This window comes from Ictidomys tridecemlineatus, chromosome 10 (genome assembly GCF_052094955.1).
Source record: "Ictidomys tridecemlineatus isolate mIctTri1 chromosome 10, mIctTri1.hap1, whole genome shotgun sequence".
Classification (NCBI taxonomy): domain Eukaryota; kingdom Metazoa; phylum Chordata; class Mammalia; order Rodentia; family Sciuridae; genus Ictidomys; species Ictidomys tridecemlineatus.
The window spans coordinates 105,962,515-105,978,246 of NC_135486.1; the positions used below are offsets into that span (position 1 = coordinate 105,962,515).

At 43.6% G+C, this 15,732-nt stretch overlaps 1 long non-coding RNA gene across 3 annotated transcripts in view; it reads left to right on the forward strand.

Annotated features, from left to right (window-relative positions):
- The first annotated feature begins 343 nt into the window (after positions 1-343).
- Positions 344-15,732, forward strand: part of LOC144367437 (uncharacterized) — a 43,813-nt gene continuing 28,424 nt past the window's right edge. The window contains exons 1-2 of one of the 3 annotated variants that reach the window (XR_013426797.1): positions 344-778; positions 1,703-1,765. This is a non-coding gene — a long non-coding RNA (uncharacterized LOC144367437). Of the gene's footprint in view, positions 779-1,451; positions 1,766-7,546; positions 9,558-15,732 lie in introns of those variants that run through there. The other 2 variants (XR_013426796.1, XR_013426795.1) reach the window with 2 other exon arrangements.

The window sequence follows — 15,732 nt, forward strand, 5'->3', positions numbered from 1 at the left end:
GTTTATTTATTTGTTTCTATGTGGTGCTGAGGATTGAACTCAGTGCCCCCCACATGCTAGGCACCCACTCTATCACTAAGCCCCAGCCCCAGCCCCAAAGTCATATACTTTCGATTCACATATTTTTACATAAATCAAAACATTTTATCACAAATCAATACAATGGCAAAATCTGGAATCCAGAATTATATTTTTTCCACAAAATACATAAAGTTTGACAGATTGTTGAGTGAAATGTTTGCTGTCCTATAGAGCTTTTGCTGCCCAATGAAAAACAAACCTCAATATGGGATGTTCAAAAGGTCAATTTGTAAGAGAGACAACTCATTCTGTATTTAATGAAATATTTATTTCGGATGGTAACACCAGACAAGTCATGTAAGAGCTCAGTAAAAACAAAAAAAAAAAAACCACAATATAAGAGAGGAGCCTGGGCGGAGGGCGGCAGGGCTGGCTCCCTGGGCAGCCAGCATGACTCAGGAGGCTGAGTTGAGTAGGAGGATCTGGGACCTGGAGGGAGGCGCGGCCTGGGCCCTTGGAGCACACCTGTTTGGCGAAGGGAGGTCTGAGGCCTGGGAGCAGCAGTGGCATCTGTCAGCGTCCACCCTCGGCCCCCTCGGGAGCAATAACGGCCCCAGGAACCGCTAGTTCTCCTCTGGATCCATAACGGCCCTCGGAATCATCTGCACCCAGATCCGTCCAGAGCAGCAACGAAACCTTCGCCCCTGTCATCCCTGACCCCTGAAGGGCCATAGCTGCGCAATCCCAGCGGGTGCAGGTAGTGGGTGCAGGAACCTTGGCGGGACATTATGGCTTGAAGCAGGACAGGGTTTACAGGCTTCAGGATGGGGTCGGGTTGCTGGCAGGACGAGCTGCGCTGCCTTAGGTGCTCCAAGGGTACATCTGTGCATGTGCTGGGGAGGAGGGGACACTGTCCTCCTGTCCTCCGTGAGACTTCGGCCTCTCTCCTCCGTTCTTGCTCCTTCTCCCTTCTTCCTCGGGAGCTCCAGTGTCTCCCAGTGTGCGACAGCCTCCCTCTGCACCTCAGTTCTTTTGACTGACTCCCGCTGAGGCCTGTCCTTGCAGAGTCATGCAGCTTAGTGAAGGAAAAGTCTCTTTCTGCCTCCTTTGATGGAGGAAGACATTGGGTCTGAGATGGGAGTGGTTCTCCAAGGTCTCTGGTTGGTTTGTGGGCCAGTATGCCTTCCCCTGTATTACATTTAAGTCACAGTAAGTTTCTTAATAAAATACCCCTTTCTGGCTGGGACTGTGGCTCAGTGGCAGAGCTGCTTGCCTCGTAAGTATGAGGCACTGGGTTCGATCCTCAGCACCACATAAAAATAAATAAACAAAATAAAGGCATTTTGTCTATCTACAGCTAAAAGAAATATTTTAAAAAATACTCCTTTCACCAGAGCCAAAGTTTCTATAATTAGAAAACAGATGAGTGCTGTAGAGCAGAATTCCTTTTTTAGCTGACATTTAAATGATGGCAGATGTTTTCATTTGGATTTGAAGTTCATTCACCATGAGACTCACACCCACTTGTTCACCGCTACAAACATGTGGGTGGGGAAGACCTAATGGGACAGCCTCCCAGGAGGTGTCCTGGGAAGTTTCTGGGTAGGTTTTAATGCAGTAGATCCCTGCCACGGCAGGCCAGATGACTCATAACCACACTGCTTGCATTTTCAATCCCCAGGTCTGCACCTGCTTCCACATCTTCCATGTTTTCCAAGAGCAGCAGAGAATGAGTAAATCCCTGGTGAGTTTTTCTATTCATGTGTTTATTCTCTACTTTTGCTTACAATATTCCTTAGGAGGCAAATAAATAGTCTAAAATATGTTCAAAACAGTATAGTGATCAACAACCAATGACTTTGTCCTGTTCATGTGTGTAGACAGCGCGATCCTTAAAGCATCCCTAAAACCAGAGTACAGGTGTGTCTCCTATTTTTTGGCATTCAGAGCAAGTAATTATTAATATAATACATTCCTTGACTTACATTGACCGTAAGTGGGAATGTTCCTTTCTTTTGGATTTTAAATATTTCTTTGATGTGATTAGGAATAGCCTTCCTAAATAACAACCAACAAGCCACTGCCACCGATACCTTAACTTGTCTGTCCTCTGGGTAGACAGCATAATGCCCAGGAAGGACTCAGCACCCATGATCTTTGTGGTGACTAAAACATTGGTTTTGTTGCTCTGTGCAAGGATAAGGCCTGGGTTAGCTGGAGGAATGGCCTCTCCCTTAAGTGAGTCTAAGCAGTTCTTTCTGCTGGTTGATCTGGGTTGCACAGCAGACAGTGCAGTAGAAATTCCTGGCAGAGGTGTCCTCATTTCCCATTCCCATCTTATCCTGCCTCCCACAGTCTCCATTCTGTGCCTGTCACTTCCCTCATCCTGTTCTGGTGAAGGTTGCCCGTGACCTAATGTACACTGAGTATTTCTAACATGCACACCCAGGGCTAATTGCCCATCGTTGTCTTAGACACTCTGCAGTCTCCCCTGTCATTTTCTGTCCCCCATTTGTCTTGTTGTCCTCTTTGTAAATCTGAGGAGTTCTTCTGCCTTTAGCTCATGTCTCTCCTTATTCCTGTTTGATCTCACTGTCCTGTGCTTTAACCCCAAGTCTATGTCAATCCTCCATGGGGATCAGATGCCTTTGTCCAGCCAGCTACTGAGCCTCTCCCTGAGGTATGTCCAGAGGACACCTCAAGCTAATAAATACAATAGATCCCAAATTGTTTTTGTTGGTCTGTCTATGCCTTCTGCTCTTGCCCCTATTTGTTCATTGAGGCAGCCTATGAGCCTGTCCAGAAAAGTGGGATCCTTCTAAGCTCCTCCATTTGCTGTTGTCACAGGCAGTTGCTAAAGTTTGCTGGTGTTATATTCAAAGTTATCCTTTCCCCTTACTCTCTCCTTGTTACTGTTATTACAGTTTTGGGGGTTGATTTTGTTTCTTTGGACTCCTGTAGAAACTCCCTTTCTCTACTACTTCTTTCCTTCACTGGCTCAAGTGCATTGTCTGCCTTGAGTATTTCTCCTAAAACCATAATTTGATCATGCTGCCCCCATGTGGAAAGCTCTTCAGAGGCTCCCTGAGTGACCAAGAAAACTAGGTTATAATTAAACTGGGAGTGGGAGATGGTGAAAAATCAAATTTAAGAAAAAGCCAGAATTGGGTTTTAGCCATTTTGAATCGGCGCTGTTAGCATGAGGTAAAGCAGAGATAGCAAGAGGGCAGGGCTTGTGTTGGAACTTCAGTGGACAGCCTGCACTGGAAGTCAGCATGGAAAGCTGTGTTGGGTAAGGGGGTGAGCCCAGGACTCTTCCATGTGCAAAGTGCTACAGAAGGTAAGACTGGGTGGGGCTGGTAGTGAGGCCAGAATGAGGACCAGAGGCATGAAGTTTCAGGAGCTAAGGAAATGAAAAGATCTGGGGGTTGGAGGAGGAACTGTATCAACTGTTCATAGTCAAGCCCAAGGACAGAACTGGCCATGGGATTCAGTCCTGGGACTCCTTGAGGATTTGTTTAGCTGGATCTGGAGAGGTTTAAAAGAGAGTGAAAGAATTGGATTTCATCTGTGTACAAATTTTTAAACAAATGTTGACCCAATGGGAAAAGAAGAATTAGTCAGTAGATGTGGAGGGAGTTAAGGCCAAAAGAGGATTGTTTTGTTTTGATGGGAGGAATAAGATTGGAGATGAGCCCGGGGAGAAGGAAAATCTTTGACTTACTTGTGTTTTATTTGCTGTGCTAATTTGGAAAGTGATAAGCTAGGAATAGACACCACTGATAAGTGTGGTATTCACAAAACTGTGTTAAGTGCTTTCCACGGAGCTCCTGCTTCCTGCTGATGGTACAGTATGTGATTGGGACCATCATCATCTTATTGTAGAGGTGATGATACTAAAAGGAAGCAGTTATAGTGCTGGTGGGAGTTTTTGTGAATTCAGAAGATGCACACTAAAAATCAGTTTCCAGGTGAGCTAGCTGTCCCTTCTCAGGACAGTGTTTCTCCTTTCCTGGAATGTGTTAATGTGGAGAAAAGAAATTCAGGGTTGCCTGCTGGAAATTGGGAACAACCAAGTCATGCTATTGCTGATACCTCTTGTAGCAGGCTGTGGACTTTCCTGAAATGAAATCTATAAGTAGAACATGTGTCACCTGGCTTGCTTATTACTTTGGTGATGTGGTCAATACTGCAGAGTGATAGCAATTGGATTTCAGGCATGCTGAACTTGAGATCTGGGACATGTCAGCCTGGACTTAAGGACAGTTCTGGGATGGCATGAGTGGTCTTGGAAACCCAGAGGTTGCAGCTAGTGTCTGAAGTGTGGGCAGTATAGTGAGGCCTGTGGCCTCAATCTGTAGCACTTCACCTCAGTGCAGTTTATCGGCATCAGAATTGCTTTGCATAGTGTCCATCTGGTTTATTGTTGTTGCTGGTTGTTCTTATTAGAGACTGAACCCAGAGGTGCTCTGCCACTGAGTCATACCCCTAGCCCTCTTTATTTTTTTGAGACAAGGACTCAGTAAGTTGCTGACGCTGTCCTTGAACTTCCAATTCCACTGCCTCAGACTTCCAAACCACTGTGATTACAAGCTTGCGTCACCACACCCAACAACAGTGCCTGTTTTCAGTGGCTTCTCTCTTCAGGCAACTTTTCCCTCTTCAATTGCTCCACTCCCTCAACCACCATCCCCCTCTTTAATGTATCCATCTAGTTTTAAGCTCCAAATGTCATCCTTACAAGCCCCGCAGCATTGTTCTCTCTCTCTCTCTAACCCATTCACGTCTCATCGCTGGCTCTGTTGCCATCTCTCTTTAGCTTTGTTTTACTTCTGGATGATACGTTGCTTCACCTGCTTCTTTCCCCAACTGCTCCCACATTCCCTGGTGCTCCCATCTCCCAAGATGTCTTTCTACAGTTGTTGTGACTGCACTAGTATCTCTTCCCTCTCCGTGCCTATCTGTTTAGAGCGTTAGTTCTTCCTCTCACCTCATTCTTCTTAGAACCTGCTCCATTCCCTTCATTTTCCTTCGTGTGTTTCTATTTCCTCACAACCTTCTGTTATGTAAAACTGGAATTAGAGGTTGTGGAAAAGACTCTAATAATGACTCAACTAACAAACTCTATCTTCCCCTGTGTGTCCCCCTCCTTGGACCATTACCAGGAAGGCATCCTCCTGCGAGACACTTCTCCTTGATTTCAGATTTAGGATTTTTACACAGTTCCCTTAGAATTTTCTTTCTTGGGGCTGGGGATGTGGCTCAAGCGGCAGCGCTCTCCCCTGGCATGGGTGTGGCCCGGGTTCGATCCTCAACACCACATACAAACAAAGATGTTGTGTCTGCTGAAAACTAAAATGTAAATAAAATATTTTTTATAAAAAGAATTTTCTTTCTTCTTTGCACTCCTCCTGAGTTGCCTTCCTATATTTCCTGCTTCTAATCTCCAGCTTAAGATCTGCCACCTTCTCTATTGTTTTCCAACATGAAAAGTACTTGAAGATTTTTTTATTCCACAAGAAATAAATTTTTGACCAAATTACCTGGAACCCTGTGATATAACAGTGTCATTTGACAGCAAAGAAGCAGTTTAGACTGACATGATCCCATACATCATAAAAGTGCAAAGACATTCATCTTTATTAATTTTCCCCAAGAAATATGCTATGTTCTTTCAAAGCACATACCACATGAACTTTTTTTTGGGGGGGGCGGAGGGTGCTGGGGATTGAACCCAAAGCCTTGTGCATGCAAGGCAAGCACTCTACCAACTGAGCTATATCTCCAGCCCAGCACATGAATTGTTAAAATACACACTCTCTTTTTTTTAAAAAAAAATATATATTTATTTAGTTGTAGATGGACACAATATCTTTATTTATTCATTTTTATGTGGTGCTGAGGATCAAACCCAGGGCCTCACACATGCAAGGCAGGTGCTCTACCACTGAGCTGCAGCTCCAGCCCCTACACCCTCTTTAAAATGACAGATGTATGGGCTGGGGATGTGGCTCAAGCAGTAGCACACTTGCCTGGCATACGTGCGGCCCGGGTTCGATCCTCAGCACCACATACAAACAAAGATGTTGTGTCTGCCGAAAACTAAAATAAATAAATATTAAAATTTTCTCTCTCTCTCTCTCTCTCTCTTAAAAAAAAAACTTAAAATGACAGATGTGTCAAGGGTCAAGGCACATTAAAGAATGGCAGCTCAATGTTCACAACTCAATAATGAGGACTAAACATTAACATTTATATTATTCAGAATTTGGGGTATTACCACTGATCTGGAAACATAGTAGATACGTAAGTATGATAGCCGAAAAGATGAAATCTCTTAAAATTGAAAATATCTATGTACCTATTAAAAAACTCTTAACACCCATTAGAAAATTTATTAGGAACAGCATGTTTTCAAAATTAACAACTGTCTCAAGACTATTAAAAGACAGTAATAATTTTATGGCCATCTTGTTCAAAATAAACCAATGAAATTCATGATATGTAGTAAAATTATCTACGTTAGTCCTCTGGCTCAAATGTTTTGAAAGTAATTCCATTTCATTCTTAGTCACTACATGACACCTTCAAATGGTCCAATACCTTGGCACCTAAATATATATAAAAAAGGACCTTGATATCAATACCACAGGGGAAAAGCTGAATTCAGGACACTAAAATTTAGGGATGTCTGAGGAATGAATGGAACGAGAAAGAACCCTAGTTTCTCATCATTCCTTCATGGACTCGTGTACCCCCAGCTCCCATGAGCATGATACAGTAACTATGTGGCTCTGGGTGATCCTGGATTATCTGTCCAAGAGGCCCCTCTTCCTCATGACTCTCTCAGTGTCCCCTGAGATATCCTGCTGAAAATGCACCAAATTCCTCATCCAATGATCTGGAAGAAAGAGGAGAGGTTGTTTGACTTCATGGATGCAATTCTCAGACATGAAGGTGAGTAAGTTCTAACTAGAGCTTAGACCAATTTAAAATACCAATTTTATCTCAACCTTTATTCTTGACACCCTGAACCATCATTTTCAGTTCCATTTTTTTTAGTTGTAGATGGACACAGTATGTTTATTTTATTTTTATGTGGTGCTGAGGATCAAACCCAGTACCTCACAAATGCCAGGCGAGTGCTCTGTCACTGAGCCACAACCCCAGCTCTCATTTTTGGTTCTGATCCTCAGACTTTATTGACCCCCTACTCCAAAAATCATTTCATACACCCAAGGTCAGGCCCAGAATTCTGCTTCATAGCAAGGACTTGAGGTGATTCTGCTGGTAGAGCAGAGCACAGCTAGAAAATAGCACTCTGGAGTTAATTCACACTGTGGTCCCTGCCAGTTACTTCATCAGAATTAACCATGACACAAACATCACTAACATATCAGCATCATGACCCAGGAGCCCCGGTGCCTGATCCCTACCCTAACCCCCAACTGTCTCCCCATACGCCTGCTCCTGTTTAGTGTAAAAAGCACTGGAAGGAACTAACTGAGGTCTCCCTGCCTACCAGCCTGGTGAAGACCTCACGGTGCTCTGTAGCACTGAGTACACACGCTGTCTCTTCAGCTTCGTCTTCAGCCCACAGTGTCTCCACAACCCAGAGGTGCTTAGGCTCAAGGTCCAGATCCTCTAGATCCTCCTCAGAATCTGATGACCACTTCCTCTTCTTCTGGCCAGAGCACTGAAGTTGAAGCCCAAGTTCTACCCTCTGTATGGAGTCAGAAAACTTGGACAGATCCACTTCCAGCTTCTCTGGATCTGATGACTGCTTCTCTTTCCACTTCATGTTAGAGGACTGGTTCTGAAGACTGGGATCTACCCCGTCAGTGGAGTCACAAAACTGACAACTCCACTTCCACCTCCTCCTCAGAATCAGATGATGACTCCTCTTTCCTCTTTTGGACAGAGGACAGTATGAAGGCTGGGAGTCCTACATTCCAGGTCAAGTCAAAACCCTGACAATTTCCACCTCCACTTCTGAATCTGAAGATGACACCTCTTTGAGAAGACAGTCTGAATCCTGGGTTCTACACTCTGGGTCAAGTCAGAAAACTCTGGCAGATCTATTCATCTTCTTTGAATCCAGGGGTCACCCATTTGCTTCTTCTGGCAGGATGACTGAGGCAGCAGGTGAGGCTGAGTAAAGAAACCCAAGTAAAGGTGCTGTTCAGAATTCAGCCTTTCACCACTAAGCCCAGTCCACCACCAGAAAACCTAAACCAGTCAACTCTTCCTTTCTCCTCAGCCATTTTACCTTTGCAGATAACCATCTGCCCCTGATTTGCCTTTCCATGGTCCCATCTCCCCGTTTTTAAAAATTTATCCTCATTATACAAACTTTCTCTTTTGGGGGGAGTGACCCTGCTTAGATCCCCTCTATCCCTTTCCTCTGTTTGGATCATATCTCCAAACCCAGTTCCTCTCTCCGCAGATTGACCTTCCACGTGGACTTCTTTGACCCACATCCTGTCCTGTCCTCCTTCAAAACTGGGCTTCCTTAGTCCACCTTTCCTGACTTCTCTATCCTCTCTTCCATGCCAGTCACAGTCTCAAATCTGTTCTCGCTCCAGCTCCTTCATCGGATGGTCCTGTAACTTTGTCATCCACCACTACCTCCAGGCAGTACCCTGAGGTGCTAGGCTGGGAATTCTGGGTCCTCAGGTTTAGCAGACAGTTGACAAGTGGTCATGAGTTCTCTCAAACTTGCTTCTCTTCCACAAAACCTAGACTCTGATCTGTGCAAACCCTTCTGCAATCTGGTTGAACATGCGCCTCTCCAGATAGGGGAGAAATCAGCAGTGATCAGTCCTGAGGAGAAACTGGTCCCATGAGTGCCAAGGGCTCCTGGAGTCTGTCCCTTCCTCTCTGCACATTACCATTTCAGAGCTCAGTCTGGCCAAGAGGGAGAAGAATATCAAGGAAACTTAGGGAGAATAGAAATGATAAGTCCTCTCAAGAGGAAGATAATAAATATACACAAAAGACCAAGTACATTGAATTGTCAGCTGAAAAATGAAAACCCGTGGTTTTCAAAGCTATTCTGCTAAATGTCACTGGCCTTTACTGTCTTCAGGAATCTGTCCTGAGGACATATCCTAAGCCATCCTTGAGTTTGGGAGACATTTTGAGGATCTATAATACAAAACTGCATGTGCTCACACACTCTTCACATGGTGTCTATAATTTGGGGAGTTTATATGTCAACTAAAAGTCTGCCTCTCAATTCCAATTAATCTCACTTGCTTAGCAAATTTGGGATTCCCAGCATGGGTCGTGACACACATATTTCACTACCACTATGTACCTTAAAGAAAAATGTCACATATACAAAACAACAACAACAACAACAGCAACAGGAAAGTTCTGTAATTCCAGACATTGTTTTCTCCTGGTACCTAAAGGAACTGGTGAGTTGCTCACCAACCTCCTAACTTAGGCCTCTGCTTTCTACCTTTATAACTGAGTCATGCTTTGTCTCTCTCTCACCAAAATTTGTGAATAAATATATATTCAAAACAAAACATGTGACCATTGTGAAGTATAGAATTCAGCAGCATTAAGTACAACCATGTATCTCTTATGACGGAGGTTTTTTTCCCAGATGTGTTTAGTTGATTTCATCATTGTGCATACAGTGTGCTTACACCTATGGCTGTGACACCACTGTGGAATATCATGTGATGGAGCCCTTTCATATATGTGATGTATTGGTCCATCATTGGCTAAAATTTTGTCATGTGAAGCGTGACTGTTGGTTTTCCTTGTGCAGTCACTACCACATTCCTATCTCTAGAGCTTTTTTTTTTTTTAATCACCCCTACAAGGTTTTGCAGCCTTGAAACACAAACTCCCTACTTCTCTTCCCACAGCTCCTGCCGACCATCATTCTACTTTCTATGAATTTAACAATTCTTGGTGCCTCGTCTGTCTTGCATAGTGTGAACTCAAGAGTATTTGTCCCTATGTCTGGCTGATTTGTGCACTGATCTTAAGCTCCTATATTGGTGGAAATGTGTCAGCATTTCCTTTTTAGGGCTAATAGTTGAATTTGAGGATAGACTCCATCTTTTGTCCATTCATCCACTCATCCATTGACTGGCTTTGGATTGCTTCCACAGTTGGGCTCTAAAGTCTTTCTTTTTTTTTTTTATTGTTGGTCGTTCAAAACATTACACAGTTCTTAATACATCATCTTTCACAGTTTGATTCAAGTGGGTTATGAACTCCCAACTTTACCCCGTATACAGATTGCTGTATCACATCAGTTACCCTTCCATTGATTGACATATTGCTTTTCTAGTGTCTGATGTATTCTGCTGTCAGTCCTATTCTCTACTATCCCCCCTCCCCTCCCCTCCCCTCCCCTTTTCTCTCTCTACCCCTTCTACTGTAAATCATTTCTTCCATTTGTATTATCTTGTCTTACCCCTCCTTTCCTCTTATATATCATTCTCACTCCCTTTCCCTCCCACTTCTCATCCCTGTTTAATGTAAATCTTCTTCTCAAGCTCTTCGTCCCTACCCTGTCCTTGTTTACTCCCCTTATATCAAAGGGGTCATTTGGTATTTGTTTTTTAACGATTGACTAGCTTCACTTAGCATAATCTGCTCTAATGCCATCCATTTCCCTCCAAATTCTATGATTTTGTCGTTTCTTAATGCAGAGTAATACTCCATTGTGTATAAATGCCACATTTTTTTTATCCATTCATCTATTGAAGGGCATCTAGGTTGGTTCCACAATCTTGCTATCGTGAATTGTGCTGCTATGAACATCGATTTAGCAGTTTCCCTGTAGCATGCTCTTTTTAAGTCTTTAGGGAATAGACCGAGAAGGGGAATAGCTGGGTCAAATGGTGGTTCCATTCCCAGCTTTCCAAGAAATCTCCATACTGCTTTCCAAATTGGCTGCACCAATTTGCAGTCCCACCAGCAATGAACAAGAGTGCCCTTTTCCCCGCATCCTCTCCAGCACTTATTGTTGTTTGACTTCCTAATGGCTGCCAATCTTACTGGAGTGAGATGGTATCTTAGGGTAGTTTTGATTTGCATTTCTCTGACTGCTAGCGATGGTGAGCATTTCTTCATGTACTTATTGATTGATTGTATGTCCTCCTCTGAGAAGTGTCTATTCAGGTCCTTGGCCCATTTATTGATTGGGTTATTTGTTATCTTATTGTCTAATTTTTTGAGTTCTTTGTATATTCTGGTTATTAGGGCTCTATCTGAAGTGTGTGGATTAAAAATTTGTTCCCAGGATGTAGGCTCCCTATTTACCTCTCTTATTATTTCTCTTGCTGAGAAAAAACTTTTTAGTTTAAGTACGTCCCATTTGTTGATTCTTGTTGTTAACTCTTGTGGTGCAGCCAATTTGGAAAGCAGTATGGAGATTCCTTGGAAAGCTGGGAATGGAACCACCATTTGACCCAGCTATTCCCCTTCTTGGACTATTCCCTAAAGACCTTAAAAGAGCATACCATAGGGATGCTGCTACAACGATGTTCATAGCAGCACAATTCACAATAGCTAGACTGTGGAACCAACCTAGATGCCCTTCAATAGATAAATGGATAAAAAAAATGTGGCATTTGTACACAATGGAGTATTACTCTGCACTAAAAAATGACAAAATCATGGAATTTGCAGGGAAATGGATGGCACTAGAACAGATTATGCTAAGTGAAGCTAGCCAATCCCTAAAAAACAAATGCCAAATGTCATCTTTGATATAAGGAGAGCACTAAGAACAGAATAGGGGGGAAGAGAATGAGAAGATCACCATTAAACAGGGACGAGAGCGGGGAGGGAAAGATCACCATTAAACAGGGATGAGAGCGGGGAGGGAAGTGAGGGGAAAGGGGAAAAAAACAAGAGAGAGAAATGAATTACAGTAGATGGGGTAGAGAGAGAAGATGGGAGGGGAGGGGAGGGGGGATAGTAGAGGATAGGAAAGGCAGCAGAATACAACAGACACTAGTATGGCAGTATGTAAAAAGCAGATGTGTAACCGATGTGAATCTGCAATACGTATATGGGGTAAAAATGGGAGTTCATAATCTGCTTGAATCAAATGTATGAAATATGTCAAGAGCTTTGTAATGTTTTGAACAACTAATAATAATAATAATAAAAGAAAGAAACCCGGCATCAAGAGAGTCGCTTTGGAAATGCATTGTGATGACAGGAGGAATGTGACTCAGAGATGGATGGTCAGGAGCAATTGAGACAAGAATATGGCAGACTCGGAGCGACCAGGCTTCTGGAACCAAAGAACATACAGAGCTGCATGTGGAGGCTGAGCAGAGCTGGGGAGAGGACAGCTGTAGTTGCGGGTCACAGGAACAGCTGGCTTTCTTAGAGAAAGAGAATGTGGGGAAATTCAAAACCATGTTAAGAATGATTAAAACAGAAAAGCAAGAAGGCAAAGGAATCAAGAGTTTGATGTTATAATAACTTATACAAAGTGGATCAAATGAGAAAATTAAAAGAGCAAAGAATTAGGAAACCACAATTTTATATGAAGAGAAAATGATGCCACAGGACATCAGAAGACACGTAGGATCCCAGACAGTTATGGCTACCCACACAGTTGTACTATAACCCATGGGCTTTACTGAGGGAGCGGGTCGGGATAGTTTAAGAGGAAGGAAGAAAACCAGGGGCAGCAATTGAGATGCAATGGGAATGACACAAGAGTCCAGAAGGCCACCCAAGGACACTGTCTCTTCAGCTAATCCCAAACTCTCAGGTTCTTTCCTATGATTGTTCAGATTCTCTGTTCTCCTGTATCTCTTGCCTAAACTAACCATACACCACATCAACTGGAAAGCTGGAAAAATAAAATAGGGTTGGTAGTACTAAAAGGGAGAAGGGGGAATGAATGAAAGACAGCTTACCTGTCACTGCTACCTGACAAGCTCTAGCTCAGTGTTCCCAAATCAGGAAATGTAATTTTCATTTTATTTTTAAAGTCAACTCATTATCTTTAATATTTACAACCAAAGCATTCATTTATGTCAATGTTTTGATAATTGGGGGGAAATTTAACATTTATTATTGCCAAAATAACGATAGAGATATTCCTGCGACATTTTCAGAAAGGAACAACCCAGCCCCTACCGCTAGGAATCCACCGATCTGCCATAGATAAGACCAGTCTTTCCCAAAGATGCATAAATGGGAATTAAACAATGCTCTTCAGGATTTGGAATTTCAGTCAAAATAAATGCTTGGTCGGAATATTTTGCTTTTTTATTTTAAAATACCTATAGGTTTAAGGAAACTTGTGAGAATGGTACACACAATGTACCATTCATGCAATATCCCCCAATATGAACACATGATAAGACTATAGGATAGTATTTACATTAGGAAATTTCATCCATTCAATGAGTCTGTAGGTCTTTATCAATTGGGAAATAGAGTCCTAGTACTTGCCTTGGTACCTGCCGTGAGCCCTGGAACATGGATTTCCGGTGAGCTCTGCATGCTGACTTCTGGTGTGGCCAGGAAATGGGTCTTACAGTGAGAATAGGAAGGCTGACTTAGGCAGGCCCAAAAGTTGGAGTCCGGTGCCTGCCTGCCCAGCATTACCCAAGACAGGCCTTTCATCAAGAGAGTTTCCTGGCAGTGACTTCTGAAGCGCACCTCTCACACAGTGATATGTGGGAAGCCATTCTGACACGTGATTGGGTGACTCCCGTTAAGGGTCTGAGGCGCTTTGGCTGTGTCGAAGCTTTCCCGTCCCTTTCCTGATGAGAGAGCCCATTGGTGTAGGGGTGTGCCTGACCACTGACCCCGGGGAGCCAATCACTGACCCTGACCTTGGAGTGCAGCCCCCCCTCAACCTTCATTGGATGGAATTCTCCCCTGAATCTCTTGTTCCCCAATAAAAGGCTACTCCAGGCGTGTTCACTCTCTCTCTCTCCTGCTAGCCCTGAGTAATCCTCGCTGCCCTGCTGGGCGGTTAGAGGAGGGAACCAGAGAGGCGAGCCATCTCGGACCTAGCAATAGAAATAAGGTAACTGAGTCTGTGTGTTTTATTTCTATCTCTTCTAACTAACTTTATGCCTAGAACCTCATTAATGAAACCGTTGCGGAGGCCGCGTGGTAGAGTGATCAGGAACACAAAACCAGTCTGGAGACCCTGACGCTGTCTGGTGCCACCCCCACGCTGTGTGGTTGATGTCATGATTTCCCCAGTCTCTATCTACACCCCTTCCCTTGTCTTCTTTCCTGGACACTCACCCCCACTCTATAGTAAGTACCCACAGGGCAGGACCTGAGTCTGATTTATTGCTCTGCTCATCCCACTCCTACCAAATGCTTAGTGAAATTCCTGTAAGAACTCAGGACACTGAAACCAAGGTGAGCTTCCCAGGTAGGTCATGTACATCCATATCCTGTGAAGATGCTGCATCCTGAGGACATGACAGCTTTCATTCAGACCCTCCTAGACCTCCAGCCATGTGCCTTTTCTGTTAGCTGGTCCCAATTTGTGTCCTTTTTTTACATGACAAATCAGTAATTATAGGATTGTGCTCTCCTAACCTCAGTGATATACTATAGAGAATTATACAGTAGGTCATTGGATGTATACGACCAACCTGGGAAGCTCATCTCCAGCCATGTGCCTCTTTTAGCTGGTGCCAATTTGTGTCCTTTTTGACAAGACAAAACAATAAATGTAGGATTTATGCTCTCCTAACCTCAGTGAGATGTTATAGAGAGTTATACAAAATAGGATCATGGGAATCCCCAGTTATGCACCATTGATTAGAAGTGCGAGTGGTCTGGGAATCCCAGAGCTTACAGCTGGTTTCTGAAGACAGGGCAGCATAGAGGGGGCCCTCAACCTATGCTCCATACAATTGATAAGCGTCAGAATTGCATTGCACAGTCTCTGTCTTTAATGACTTCTTCCTTCATGGAATTTTACCTCTTCAGTTGCTCCACTCACCCAGCCACCATTCCTCTTTTAACACATTCAACCAGCCTTAAGCTCATTCCATGTTGGCACTTCCCAGCCTCTTCACATCATCTCCACTTGCCTCTCTAACCCCACATCACATCTCATCACTAACTCTGTTGCCACCTCTCTCTCTCTCTCTCTCTCTCTCTCTCTCTCTCTCTCTCTCTCTCTCCCTTTAATGGTACTGGGGATTGAACCCAGGGCCTTGTGTATGCAAGGCAAGCACTCTACCAACTGAGCTATATCCCCAGCCCTGTTGCAACCTGTCTTTAGCTTTGTTTTTCTTCTTGCTGATACTTTGCTTCATCTGCTTCTTTCCATAGCTGCTCCTATATTCTATGAAGCTCCCATCTCCCAATATGCTTGTCTGCAGTCATTCTGTGCCCACACTGCTAGCCCTTTCCTCTCTGTACCTATCTATTTACCAGCTCGAGCTCTTCCTATCATCTCATTCTTCTCACAACTTGCTCTAGTACCTTCATTTCCCTTCACTAGTTTCTATTTCAACAAGATCCTTTGGATTTCCTTCTGTTATGTAAAACTAGAAACAGGTTCTGGAAAAGATTCCCAGTGTGACTCCAGTATCAAAGTCTACCATTCCCTGTGTGTCCCTATCCTTGGACCATTACCAGGAAGGCATCTCCTTGATTTTGCATTTAAGATTGTTATACAGCTCTCCTAGAATTTTCTTTCACTCTTCCTGTGTTGTCTCTCTCGATGTCCTC